The 14,439-nt window shown below is 46.8% G+C and overlaps 1 protein-coding gene across 2 annotated transcripts in view; it reads right to left on the bottom strand.

Moving 5' to 3' along the window:
* The window catches only part of CNKSR1 (connector enhancer of kinase suppressor of Ras 1), a 415,561-nt gene that overhangs the window by 132,119 nt on the left and 269,003 nt on the right, over window positions 1-14,439 (bottom strand). The window lies entirely within an intron of this gene.

The raw sequence follows: 14,439 nt of genomic DNA, 5'->3' as shown, positions 1-14,439 counted from the left end.
GGGTTCCACAACCATTTTACTGTAAGGAGCCCCATCAAAACAATGTTAAGCAAGGATTATTTAGTACCATGTAAGAACCATTCCTGTTTGGAATGCATTAATCCAAGAAAGATCCCAAAAATGGATGCAGTACCAACAAAATCCTCAAGGCGGCGCTAGCGGTCTAAACTCTGACAGGAGAACTAAGTGCAGTTGCTGACAAAGGGATTTGACTCAGCTGACTTCAAAGGCTGCATTTTAATTAAAAATTAGCCACCTGCTGTTCCCAGAGGCCAGAAGCTTGGGAAACCCTCTCACCTCAAGAGATTCACACCACAGCCCAGGATATCACATGGTCAAATGCAAAGTGACCCCCTGGTCTGCTGACCTCAACCTCCTGGAGACCACACAATAGGCTATGTTGATTTTGACTGTTTCCTGTCAACAAAGGCCTGCCTGCCAGAAGACACATGTGATCACTGACCCACCCAAGTCTTGGAGGCGGACTCCAACACTCTGAGAACTGAATTGAAAGCAAAATATATATTTTACAGAAACACTAATAACTCTTTGTAATCAAATGACAGGAATGTATAACTTTGAGAGCCTTCATTTAAAAAATGTACCTTCGATTCAAGCCCAAACTCCAATTTGTGTGATGTTCTGGGGCAAAACCCTGCTATTTATGTATACTACAGACTCTGTGTTTAAGCTAGAGACATGGTAATTTACTGGAGTATGTATGGATAGGCCGTGTACATGTGTATACATCTGGAGAAAAATCTGATGTTGCAAAACCCACTAAAAAGCACCAAAGGTTGCCATTTCTGAATCCAAGCCCCCAGGAAGAGCAGAATTGGAACTGTTGTATCCAGATAGAGACCGTCTGAACCGGAGACCGCTGTATCCGGACCCACAGACCTGATCAGAACCAGAGACCCAGACCAGACCAGCAGAGTAGAGCTGACCCAGACGCTGTGCGCAGAAACCGTCCGTTGCGAGTGAAGAAAACCTGTTGACCAGATCCGTGGCAAGGCCTATTTCTAAATATATTGTGAGTACCTAGCAGAACTGTGCAGAACCAATCTCTTCGTTAAAATAATATAATTCAATCTTTTTTAATCTAACCAGAACTCCCTCCTAACTGTCACCTGTCATTTGCAAAGCTGCCACTTGTCATTTTCTAGCTGCAAGCTGTAACCTGTCGCTTTGAACTTTTAAAATTTCAAATCCGAAATACTACCTTTATTTAATCGTCCTTATCTCTGGAACCGCTTGGGCTAGGAACTTTTCAACAAGCTTAGAACCGACTTGCTACTCCGTATACTTTAGCCGTAATCCCGATTCTCGCACTCACGAATTTTACCGCGATTTGCGATTTGGTTAAAAATCCAGCCACGTGTGAAAACAGCAGCTTCATTGCTTTCCTTTGCCAAAAATTTGTTTAAGCTGCTAGTTACTCCTAGATCCTTGCTAAAGTGAGCCTGAACTCATCCCAAGTATATTTCACTCACCCTGAACCTCCTAAAGGGAATTAAAACCATTTTCAGCATATTTCTCACTGCATTGTCACCATATTCAAAGCATTTTGCCTGTGTTTCAAAACTCCTATCTGTTGCATAAGCTGCTGGGGGGGAATTGAACTGAATTCTATTTGATTGCATTCCTAAGAACTGTGTCATCTTCATCTCCTTACAGTGCATAAAAGGGGGGTGAATTGTCCAAGAAAGTGATTACATTGTCTTTTGCTGAAATCCTATCAAGTTAATTTCTGTACTGCATTTCATTCCACATTGCATCCATTTGAAACCATAAAAGTATTGTTGCTATCATATCCATCCTATAACCACTCATCATTGATTATAAAGAAGTGTGCTAGTGCCGGACTATCCATTATTGATTACTGCTCAGATTAAGTGTGATATTCAATTATTAATTTATTATAAAGTGTGATATATATATATTGTTTAAATTATCAAATAAACCGTTTAAACTTGCGAAACAGAACTACTTCGTGGCTCAGTGGGGTCAGGGGGATTCCAAGAGAGGGGTGTTATATAGGGGTAGTCATCCAGAACGCATGGACTGGACGTAAAGATATATCAATAAGGGTTTCCATTCAGTATCTCAGACTAGACATTGACTTAGCTGTAGTGTTGAATTGAATCCTCTTACAAATTGGGGGCTCGAGCCGGACGTTTGGGTTAGATCTATCACTTGTGCAGATTAATACAGCGTGCCAGCTGACCACATACACATATCCGGTCGGATCACCACGCTGTGTTACGCTGTAAAGCACTCCGCAAAGGAACGCTCTCAGGAAAAGGTCTGTTTTGCAAAAATAAAATACAAACTTCTGTAAGTCAGGATAGAGACCAATCTCTAGAATGACGACCTTAGTAGACATGAAAATAGCCAGAGAGCACTTCTTACATAAGTTATTTGTGAGAGGTGAGTGGACTCACCAGGACCGCATGGTCTGGTTGCAGGCCATCACGCAACAGGTCACTGAAACAGGGTCAGATAAATGGAGAGATCAGGGTCCCTTACATGTGGCCCTGAGTGAACTATACATGGCTCCTAAAGCTAAGGATGAACAAGACAAGATTGTTAGGATAGCGGCATACCTGTACCTATATATGGGAGACATGCAGGATAAATGTACTGAAAGCCAAGATCTGGCGAATAAGCGACAGATGACATTAGAGAAGGCCCAATCTGATCTGGACTCTTCTGAGCAGAGGCTGCTCAGGAGCCAGGAGTCAGAAAATGACAGCAGACGGTACATCACTAAAATAAAGGAGGATATGGATGTGCTGCAACAGGAAAAGGCGGACCAGGATACCAGATTTCTGGCCTTGCAGAAGGAGTACCAAGAAGGTTTGGACTCCCTACTGCAGAGCCAGAAAAAGCTGGAGCAACAATTAGACTTCAATGGGGCATGTGCTGAGCAGGTAGTCACCCTGCAAAGCCACCTAGATAGAGAGAAAGAGGAGAGCAATAAACTGATCCTGAAAGACCTGGATACCCAGGCAGAGTTTGATCAGGAGTGCCAGAAAACTGGTGCCTTCCAAAGGCAAAGGGACGACCTGGCGTCACAAATTCAAGCTCTTGGTCAGGAAAGGGACACCTTAGGCCAGGAAGTCTGCCACTTAAGAAGAAAAATGGAAGAAAATCACCTGGCCCACCAGGGACTGGGCGACCTCCAAAAAGAACATCAGGACTTGCTAGAGCACACCAGGAGGATGGAGGAGGCTCTGGCAAGACAGGAGCAGGCCAGTAGGGAGGGGATTCGGGAGGTAACCCTCCTGCAGCAAAGACTGGACCAGTGCTCCAGGACTAATCAGGAAACGCAGAGAGAATGAGACTCTCCGCCAGCACAATGATAGGCTCCAACAACAGGTAGCAATGCAGGAGAGACTGATAGAGTCTAGTAAGGCCTTAACTGAGGAACTGAAGGCGCAGGCTCTTGCATTGCAACAGGAAGCAGGGGCGGATAGAGGCCAGGTTCGCTGGGAAAGGGAAACTCCTGAGCATAACCTCAGGAGCCCTAGTACCAGAGGCCTTTATCTCTCTCAGTCCCTGGACTCTGCCACCCCCATGTCCCCTGGCGCACATGAGCACCGGGCCACAGGGATGGCAGATTACTATCCAGCCAGAAGCATGGGGCTCATAGGCCAGTACCTCCCAGGAATGGATGGGCGGGCATCCGGGTATGGGCACCCAAGCACAGTGCAATTTAGTGGGGAACCCCAGGAGAGTAGGCCCATTAAGGGCATCCTGAAAACTTCTGCCCAGTTAGGTCAGTGGGGGGGGGTACCCATCAAATCCTGGCAGCAAGGAGGAATCTGAAGACTCCTCTGAACGGCGCAGGACACAGGAGACCAGGTCCCCACATTCTGCCAGCCACTCCCAGGCTCGCAGAATCCGGGAAAACCTGGAAGAGCAGACAGGAACCTCTGGGAGCAGTGCCTCTGAGTCAGAGGATGAATGGACCAGGGTTACCCGAACCAAAAAGGCCAATAAGGCAAAAAGGGCCTTGCTTAAGGACCCATTGAAACAGATTAAGGCAATCAGGAGTGTCATCATGCCTTATCATAAGAACGCCAAGTACTCCGTTTGGGAACACGTGGAGCTCTATGAGCAAATGATGGAGACTTTTCATTTGAAGGACAGCCAAAGCTGTATCCAATATGTAAGGTGGACCTTCTCACCAGAATACTCCAGTTTCTTTGCGGGGCTGGAGGACCAAAATCATTTAAGATGGTCCACCTATAAGGTGGCCATCTTGAAACATTTTTCTGTTCACAGAAATCCTCAAGAGGCTCGCAAGGCAGCCTACAATTTGCAATGTGGGGAGGATCAGGCCCCACAAGAATTCGTGCAAGAACTGAAACGTGCCTTTGCGCAGACCACCAGAAGGGTGCGCACAGACAGCAGAGAATTTGTTAATACTTTTTTCCATGCCTTGCCCAACTACATAATGACCCAGCTCGTGAGAGATTTTCATGAGAAAAGATCTTTAGAATGGGTAATTGAACAAGCCACCCCCATCTACGAGGTGCAGAAACAGGTGGAAAACAAAAACCAGCCCAAAAACCCCAAAACCAACAGCACCCCTGCTGCTGCCAAGGTGGCAGAAGTAAAGGTTGCCCCCGTTTTGGATTTGGAGATGGGGGGGCCTAAAAACCTACCTGCACCTAATAATGCTAGGCCCAGAAGGTCCTCGGGCCAGTCACAGATAGGGAGCCAAGGAGGCAGCCCCACAAATGGGGTCCCTCGCTCTCCTGATTATGTAAGTCCCCGTTACAAGGGAAATCGACCCATCCTGGGTTATGTGTGGACTCCTCCAGCCCAAGGGGGGGGATCCAGCCAAGCACCTAACCCAGGGAACTTCCCTCCTAACTTCCCACCGGAGGGCAGAAATTCTTCAAATCCTGGGAAGAACTTTTTCCCCAGGTATCCACCCAACTTCCAACCCCAAAATCATCCATCCTTCTTTCCCCAATTCCCTGAGCCCAGACGACCTAATCCGGGAGAGGGGAGGCCAAGGGTGGAGGGGCACCCAAATCTTCCCAATCCGGGATATTACCAGAGAAGGGATAGGTACCCTTCCTGGGATCAGCCCAGGGGAGAAAATAGGGCCCCGTATCAGCCTGAGCGGGTTTCCCAGTCAGAGCGCCAGGTTCAGAACATGGCACAGGAGCTGGGTCGCGTGCTAACGGCTCAGCAGAACCCTCAGATGGGCATGCTGGCACAGAATGCACCAAACTCTGGGCCTGGTGCTCCAGAGCAATGGCGGGGGCAGCACCCCGACCACCCACCGGTTCCCAGGGAGGAGGCACAAGGGGAAGGGGGGTGTAAAGCCTTGGAGGAAGCTTCCTTCCCAACTTGTAAACAGCCCCTGGAAAACCAGGAACCGGAAACAAAATCTCCTGCCCCTGAAAGCCTGCCTCCCAAGGAGCAGAGGGGGGGGATAGGAGAAAAAGGACCCAAACAGACCCGTTTTGTGGAAGAAATACAGATCTTCCAATTTGAAGGAGAGGGATCCCCAGAGGATCCTGGGAAAAGGATCTTCTCCTTCAGAGATGGGGGAACTCCTCCCAAAGAAAAATGGGTCCCAAGGGATTCCAATCCAGACTGGGGAGATATGGAGACTGAGCTACCGCCGCCCATCATCTCATCCCAGAACCCACAATACCAAAATCCCCTGGTTCAAACCCATCCTGGTGACTGCCTCCAAAAAGGGGGGGGCGGCCCAGAACCGGAACCAGGGGAACCCACAATGGCTCTGATCTCCAGTTGCCAACTTTTTCTTTCAGATTCCCAAGGCTCTCCACAGAATTCTGCCCAAATGTCTTCTCTTGCAATATCCAAAACCAGAAAGTTAGCCCACCAGTTGTCCAAAAATGTGCATTATCTGTGCCCCCTTGAGGAGAAGGAGGGAAGATATTATGCCCCGGTACAAGTACAGGGGCAGGGTACGATTTCAGCGCTGGTGGACACAGGATCTCAAGCTACCCTTCTGTCCAGAAGGGCCTTTGATGAACTGAATGCAGGAAGGGGAGGGAATTACCAAATTCCTCTCACCTCACTTCCTGGACAACTCCAGAACTTTGACGGGAAGGAAATTCCCGTCGTGGGGACGGCAGATTTGGACATTAAAATTCGGCGACACAAGTTGAAACACCCGGTCATAGTAGTGACTCCAGAGGGCACCCCTTGTTTACTAGGGAATGACCTCCTGAGAAGGTTGTCACCCCTAATAGATTGCGTAAACAAGGTCCTCTGGACCCAGACGAGCCGACCCATAAAATTAAAACAGAGTGTCAACCATGATAGTTTAAACGGCACCTGCCACTTGGTTGAACAAAAATCTGACCAAGTTGAATTTCACTTCCAGAACAACCAAATTCCAGACGTGACAGTTATAGCAGTAGTACAACAGACTGGTGATGGGGGGTCCTCTCTATTTCTGAAAATCAACCTTCCTTCCATTTTAAAGTGGCATTCCACACTGGAAGGAAACACCCTGAAATTCTTTACTAATCCACAATCAGAAACTCCCACTCCTATAGTCCAGAAAGATGTGAAATCAGCTCAGAGCCTGGCTGATATTCAGAAAATTGTAGAGCAGTTGTTCATCCCTGTTCAGTTAAATGATGGGAAGGACTCTGTTCTCGCTCGAGTGTGTGTGAACAACGGTAAGAGCTTCATCAGCGAAGCCATGTTCCGCCAACTCCCAAAAGATCCAGCCATTCCCACATTCAAACTGATAGACAAATGGGAAATGGACCTGGAAGCACCCAATTCCAAACATCTCCTGCCAAGCAGGTGTATGCTCAAAATCTCCATTGGCAACAAGAGCATAGTCCACAATTGTTGGGTCGTGCGAGACATCACTACCGCTTTTTACTTAGGCAGTGACATTCTCAATCGCTTTGCCATTAGTTTGGACTTAATAAACTTCAAAGCTTGGTCCCGATTAGCGGATAATCCCATGGGCTTTGATGATCCAGAAAAAGCATTTAGGTCAGCTCAATTGCTACCTTATGCAGTTGAGATTCAGATCAAAGAGGAAGTCACCATCCCAGAAAGGACCCGACAATTCTCCCTAGAAGCGAAAGTTAAAAGAGGACAACATTTGAAAAACCCTGATGCTTATATACACCTAAATGCTTCTCTCCAACAGCAAGGGTTGGGGGTAAACCCAACTCCATTAGTCAACATAGAACATGACACCATTCTAATAGAGGTGAATAACAGCGACTTAAAGAGTATTACTCTAGCCGCAGGCACCATTAATGGAATGGCGGTTGATGACCGACATTTTTCCATCGATTTAGGAAATGAACTGTTAGGACCAATCCCCAAGGACTGTTTTGACAGTGACAGTGAGGACAATACAACACCAGACAGGATTTGTACCCGCCATGGGGGCAACTTCCTGGTGTACACTTCTTGCCCTTATGGTAAGGAAGATGTGACTTGTGACTTCAGGAGGGATGAGGTGATTTTCCAGGTCCATGAGGGCTGCCTTTCCCACCTGAAGCCTCCAGTCCAAATCAGCACTCTGACCAGGGACTTCTCCACCCAGCTGGAGGAGGCCGCTGAGATAGCCAAACCAGAAGTCTTTCCAGGCTTCAGGCAGATGGTGGAAGAGAGAGTCAACCTAGCTGATGCCTGTGTGACTCTGGAACAGAAGCAAAAGTTGAAACAAGTCTTCTTGGATTTCCAAGATCTCTTTGCGGTAGACTCATATGACTGTGGTCGCACCGACATCCACACAAAAACAATCCCCACGGACCCTGGCATGACTCCAGTGTTTGTGAAGCAATATCGTTTGCCTCTCGCATCCATGGAGTCCCTTACTGAAATAATTAAGAACCTTGAGTCCCGGGGAATAATCCTTCCAGTACACAGCACCTTCAATAATTCAGTGCTGGGAATATTGAAGCCAAACGGCCAGTGGAGACTCTGCGCCGACCTTAGGGAGCTCAACAAAAGGGTCCATACTTCCCGATGGCCTCTGCCCTACATTGACCAAGGGCTGGCCCAGATTCAAGGGTCACAAGTATTCACTGCAATAGACCTGACCAATGGATACTGGACCGTGCCCGTCAGTAGGGAGGACCAATACAAACTGGCTTTTACCTTTGGGGGCCAGCAGTACACCTGGACCCGGACTCCCTTCGGATACCTCAACTCCGGCAATGAATTCAACATTTTCTTACATAAGGCCATGCCCGACCTGGGTGCGAGGGGTAACCTGGCTTATGTAGATGATGTCCTCATCAAAAGTTCATCTGTGGAGGAACATATAGCGGAGATCCGTTATGTTCTGACGCAGTTGAGGGCCGCCGGAGCAAAACTTTCCTTTCAGAAAGCACAGTGGTGTAGAACCCTTGTTAATTTCTTGGGGAATGAGATTACTCCTCAGGGTCTCTGTCCACAAGAAAAGAAAGTGGAAGCACTTCAGAAGCTGAAAGACCCCACAATTCTGCGGGAACTAAGGAGCCTCCTTGGACTGACTAAATACAGCAGAAAGTTCATTGAAGGCTATGCAGAGATCACTATTCTCCTGATTCATCTCCTGAAGGGGGGGGGGGTCAAGTGGGAATGGGGTCCAGAACAATCCGAGGCAGTAAGACAACTCAAAAGAAGCCTCTCACAAGCGCCTTGCCTAGCTTACCTTGTCAGAAACCAGGAGTTCTTCCTGGAGACAGGGTTCTCTAATACGTGCTTGACGACAGCATTATACCAAAAGCATGACAAGGTCAATAAAGTAATCTCCTATGCGAGGAAAAATACAACGATTGTGAGAAGGCACTACTGGCAACGTTGTGGGCATTGAAGAATTACCGCCCGTTTATCCAGGGGGAACACCTCATAGTGGAGACTCCACACCAGCCTCTGCAATATCTCCAGAGTGACAGAAACCTGGCCAGAAATGTGAGTAATTCCCGAATTACTTCCTGGATTCTGTCAATGCAAGGCTTTCCTGTGGAGGTCAGATATGGCCAAATCAAGAAGAGTCCCCTCGTGGAAGGTCTGGCTGATTTGCATGATTGTGCCAGAGAAAACTGTCTCGAGGACGAAAGTCTAAAAATCCAGGACAACATGGAAGCATACCTTAATTCCCCACACAAAGTCTTTGAAGAAGACAAGTGTGAGGGAATGCCCACTGTCTATGTGGATGTTTGCTCGTACCATGTTGACAACAACGGGGAGAAAGAACTGGTGGCCGGCGTAGGGAATGCATGGGGGAATGAGTCACCAGAACCCTCCGCTGGATACAAAATTGGTCCCCGAAGTAGACAGGTGGCAGAATTGATGGCTGTGCATCAGGCCATCCTCACTGCTGTCCAACATCAACTCCACAAACTGGTCATAATCACAGATTCTGATTATGTACGGAACGGGTTCGTGGAGCACCTGGTCAATTGGAAAACCAGAGGCATGTTATGTGCTAATAACAAACCCCTGAAACATGGGAAGCTAATCCAAACTATTGATGATCTGGTCACATCGAATGGGATGACCATCTACTGGAAAAAGATCAAGGGTCATTCCAAAGTAGAGGGACCAGACAAAACTGGAAATGACTTAGCTGATCAGCTGGCCAAAACTGGGGCCATCCAAGGGGATCTAATAGAGATCGAGTCCCTGTTGGGGGAAATCCAGGTCACTGCTATCACTAGGTCCCAGACAAATGCTCACAATGATCTTTCAACAGCACAATGGAGTAAGGAGACCCCTGATGCTGATTTGATTACAGCTCAAAAGGGGGATCCAATAATTGGTAAGTTTTACCAACACCTTGAGGACCCCGAGAACTTTCCCCTGACGGATACCGATTACATTGGGAAAGAGGACCTAAGAGTGTTGATGAAATGTCCAAAAATGTTCCGAATCCAAGACGGTTTGTTAGTAAGGAAATCCCAAGCTGGCCATGATCAGTGGGTGGTTCCTACCTCATTCCGAAGCCTGATGTTAAGTCACGCCCATGATGCGGCCACTGCCGGTCATAGGGGGTTTCATACAACACTTGAAATCTTAAGAGAGGTTGCATACTGGCCACACATGGGGCAGGACCTCGACCAATACTTGAAGGGGTGTCTTGTGTGTGCACAATTTCAGCCATCATCCCTCACACACCGTGCGCCTCTCCAAAAGAGGGGGATGACTCTGCCATGGTCAGATTTGCAAATCGACTTTGTAGGCCCTGTAATTCGCTCGTCTAGAAGAAACAAGTACATGTTGACCGTTACATGCTTGTTTACCAAGTGGGTGGAATGTCTCCCAGCCCCAAACTGCAATGCAGAAACAACAGCTGCCCTGATGATTAACCACATCTTTTCCTGTTTTGGTCTACCTCAAAGGATTGAGTCAGACAGAGGTAGCCACTTCACCAGTGAAGTAATGACAAAGATGTGGGAGATACTGGGGGTCAAAAGGAAGCTACATATTGCTTACAGGCCAGCTTCTTCTGGAGCAGTGGAGAGATACAACCGAACCATTGAAAAAAAGTTTGTGGCAGATTCTGGGCCAAGTTGGGATATCCGACTACCTCTGGTCCTAATGGCCATCAGATCTACCCCGCCATCTGCAACTAAAATGTCACCATTTGAGTTGATGACTGGACGCAAGATGGTGCTTCCCCAGCATCTGCTCTACAGGACCCAAGAGCAGACACTGATAAATGCCTCCACAACTCATGAGTATGTGTAGAATTTAAGGAAACACCTTCAGCATGCTTTTGCCTATGCTCAGCGGAATCTAGAAAGATCAGCTGATAGCATGAAAACCCACTACGACCTGAAGACCACCAGGAAGGAATATACTGTGGGGGACAGGGTCTATCTATACAATTTCCAAAGGAACCAGGCCAAACAGCAAAAATGTTTGCCTACATGGAAGGGACCGTTTGAAATTATAGACAAGATCTCCCCTGTAGCGTACAAGATCTGCATCCCCAAAGGCAGTTCAGCAGAGGGGGAAGACAAGTGGGTACATATAAATAAGTTAAAGTGTTGCCATCCCAGGCACACCCTGCAGCAACTGGAGGAGTCCTCTGCAATACCAGAGGGGGCCGCTCCAGAGTAAGTCAGTTCAAACTCTAAAAATATTCCACATATCAAAAATATAGTAATGTAATACAAATGTTCCCTGTTATATATTAAACTGCAAAATGCATTCGGATGTATAAAATGTACATTTTCGCCACACCATTAATAGTGGTGAAAAAATGTCTAGGAATGTGTATTGCCGCTTTTGCTTTATCATTCTAGGAGAGCGGAAACCATGGAGACTGACCAAGGAGGGCAACCTGGGGACCGGGATACCGCCCAATCCTCCCATCAGGACCAGCAAGGAGAACTGATTGATCGACTGGAGGGAGGAAAAGATGCTGAACTGTGCCATCTATGAAATTGGAAGAAGAGGAGGTGAACATCCCAGATCTTGCGAGTTCCATCAGTGAAAGGACAGAATGGCCATCGCAAGAGGGGGGGTTTATGGGATGTTTTTACCCATGCATCCAAGCCCTACCATAAAAATGTGCAGTACTGGCATGGAAAACATCATGATGGCCAGACCTCCCCAGAGAGTGCACAGGGAAAACATGAAGAATAGGCTGCCACCCATTTTTGCCTATGTTGTGAGCACAGGAGGGCACTACCTAAAACCACCATTGGGCTACACACACAGTAGCCTGAAACCATTGGGAATGGCAATGCTGATTGCCAAAAAGCAACTCGGAACTGTGGGGAATTCATTTCCTTAATCCCAAAAATGGTTGCAATACCGGTACTCACCACTATCAGAAAGCCGGCGTTTTAAAACCACCAGACTTTTGTGTAAAACTGAACAGAGGAACCCAAACCAGACCAAGGAAAGACTTGCTAAGAGGTGGATACAATGTAAAACTATATCCTGAAATGACTTGAAGGAAGTAATTATTTAATGTATAGGTAAAAATTGTAAGTTTGATTTAAACTGGGAACTAAAGTGACATTTAGCTGAATTCTGCCTGACAACTACCCCCGACAGGAGAAACCTGCTCAGCCACTCTTCCCAGGCCTAGCTGCATCCTGCTTCCCCACCAAAAGGAGTTGACACCTCTCTGATTAGATTAGGGGAGGGGCACTGCAGGAGGTTGCACAAAGCCTTGTCCTGGACTCGGGCAAATGTTATATTGGGGGGGGCCGTAAAGTGGCTTCCTCTTGGGAGAAGTGGGAGAAGTGCCTCTGGGAGCCACCCGAGCTGGAGGCGGAGACAGGCAGAAGCTTCCCCCATGTGCTTTGGAACCAAAACCACACCCATCTGGGCCAGAGCATAATTTTAAAAAAGTTGGATATTTCATAGTACGGACTTGTCAGAATTATATAAGTAATATCATTATTCTTGTGATTTTTCTGTGCACATTTTAAGAGGTGTTAGGACCCTGTGGTGTATGCTGGGGGGTTGCTAGCGGAAAATAGGGTCTTACTCCAAATGTCTGCATGTTAAAAATCTGAAACTTCATCAATTAATGTCCATACTCCTTGAGCACGTGTGTAATTTTTGGTAAATGTCCGATATTGGTAAACCAGTCAAAAAGCGCAAAATGTTGTCATTTTTGAATGCAAGCCCCCAGGAAGATCAGAGGCGGACAAGCATGGACCATAAGGAATATATAATGTGTACATGTAATTTCAACAGATTGTGTATCTGGGAAATATATATTTGAATCAAATATAGATTTGTGGGCAAATTGACCAGGGGAGGATCCTCTGCCCCATAAACAGACCTCATCATGATGACAATCCATTTCCTTCCCCCAATCATGGGAGAGGGGAGAATTGGGCCAATGACAAGTAGAGAGGGGCAGGCTCAGTTATGCCACGCACACACCCACCCACCTCCAAAACACAAAGAGAGACTGCTGGGACAGGTAGAGACATTCAATTCCATTTTCTGCGGGACGCTCTGCCGGGAGACTGCAGACTTCACATCCATCAATCTTCAGAGACCAGAAATTTACTTCAGAACTTAAAGCAAGGGCCTAAACCCACAAACTGAGAACTCTTCTCAGTCGGCCTCAGCATCCTTAAAATCATTTGCAAACTACTCCACAGCCGGGCGAGCTGTCTGAATTCTTTGCGAAGAACCTTTGCCAGTACCCAGAAAGCAGTGTTACATCCAGAATCCACTTGATCCGGACCGGAAAGCAGAGCAGTATCCAGAACCAGAGGCTGCTGTATCCAGAGAGGCTAGACCAGCAGAGCGGAGCTGACCCAGACCGCTGTGAGCAGAACCAGAGATCTGGATCGCAGTGAGCAGAACCGGTGCCTGATTGACCCGCCGAGCAGACAGAACCGCCGCCGGACGTGTTGACCAGATCCGTGACGAGGCCTATTTCAAATTTATATTGTGAGTACCTAGCAGAACCAATCTCTTAGTTAAAATAATCTAATTCAAGCTATTTTAACCTAAGTAGAACTGCCTCCTAGAAACGGACTTCCTACTCCCTATACTTTTTCCGCAATCGCGATTTACGCACTCGCAAAATGTACCGCGATTTGCGAATTTGGCTCAATTTCTCCACTTGTCAAAATAGCAGCTCCATTCTTTCCTTTGTTAAAAATCCGTTTGCAACCTGGTAATAATTCATAGAGCATTGCTAAAGTGAGCCTGAACTAATACCAACAAGCATCTCTCACTCACCTTGAACCTCTAGAGGGAATTAAAATCAGTTAGCACATTTCCCCATCCATTGCCATCACATTTAAAAGCATTTTGTGCCTGTGTTTCAAACTTCTACCCGTTTCCTCTAAGCTTGCTGGGGGGGGGAACTGAGTTCCGTATTGTATTTGATTGTATTCCTGAAGACTGTGTGTGTTACTTCCATCTCCTTGCATTGCATTGCATATAGGGGGGGGGTGAATTGCCACCAGGGGAAAAGTGAACATATTATCTCTTGTGAAACCATAGCAGTTTATTTGCTGTACTGCATTTATTCCACCTTGCATTTCTTTGAAACCATAAAGCATTTCAGCTACCTCATCCTCTATACTACTCCTAAGTAATCAAGTGTACCACTGTAACATTACCCATTGTGGATCCACATCATATGTCTAAGTGTACTATCAGATATTAATTTGTTATAAAAATGTGACATATATATTGTTTAATTTTTCAAATAAACCTTTTAATTTGCAAAACAAACATACTTCTTGGCTCAGTGGGGTCAGGGGGATTCTAAGAGGGGGGTGTTATACAAGGGTTGTCATCCAGAGTACTGAACTGGACATAAAAATACATCAATAAGGGTTTTCCTCAGCATCCCAAACTAGGCATTGACTTAGCTGTAGTGTTGATTGATTATCGCTTACACTTCTTCGCGCCTGGCTGGTCACGTGTTAGTTCACCCTGAATCTGCTTCAGTTTCCAACTTTTAGTGCATTTAATTCTGTGTCA

The sequence above is a fragment of the Ambystoma mexicanum genome, chromosome 11, assembly GCF_040938575.1.
Source record: "Ambystoma mexicanum isolate Mex_15411 chromosome 11, UKY_AmexF1_1, whole genome shotgun sequence".
NCBI lineage: Eukaryota > Metazoa > Chordata > Amphibia > Caudata > Ambystomatidae > Ambystoma > Ambystoma mexicanum.
Note: the sequence above shows the minus strand (reverse complement) of the source record. Positions and strands in the feature narration are given on the sequence as shown.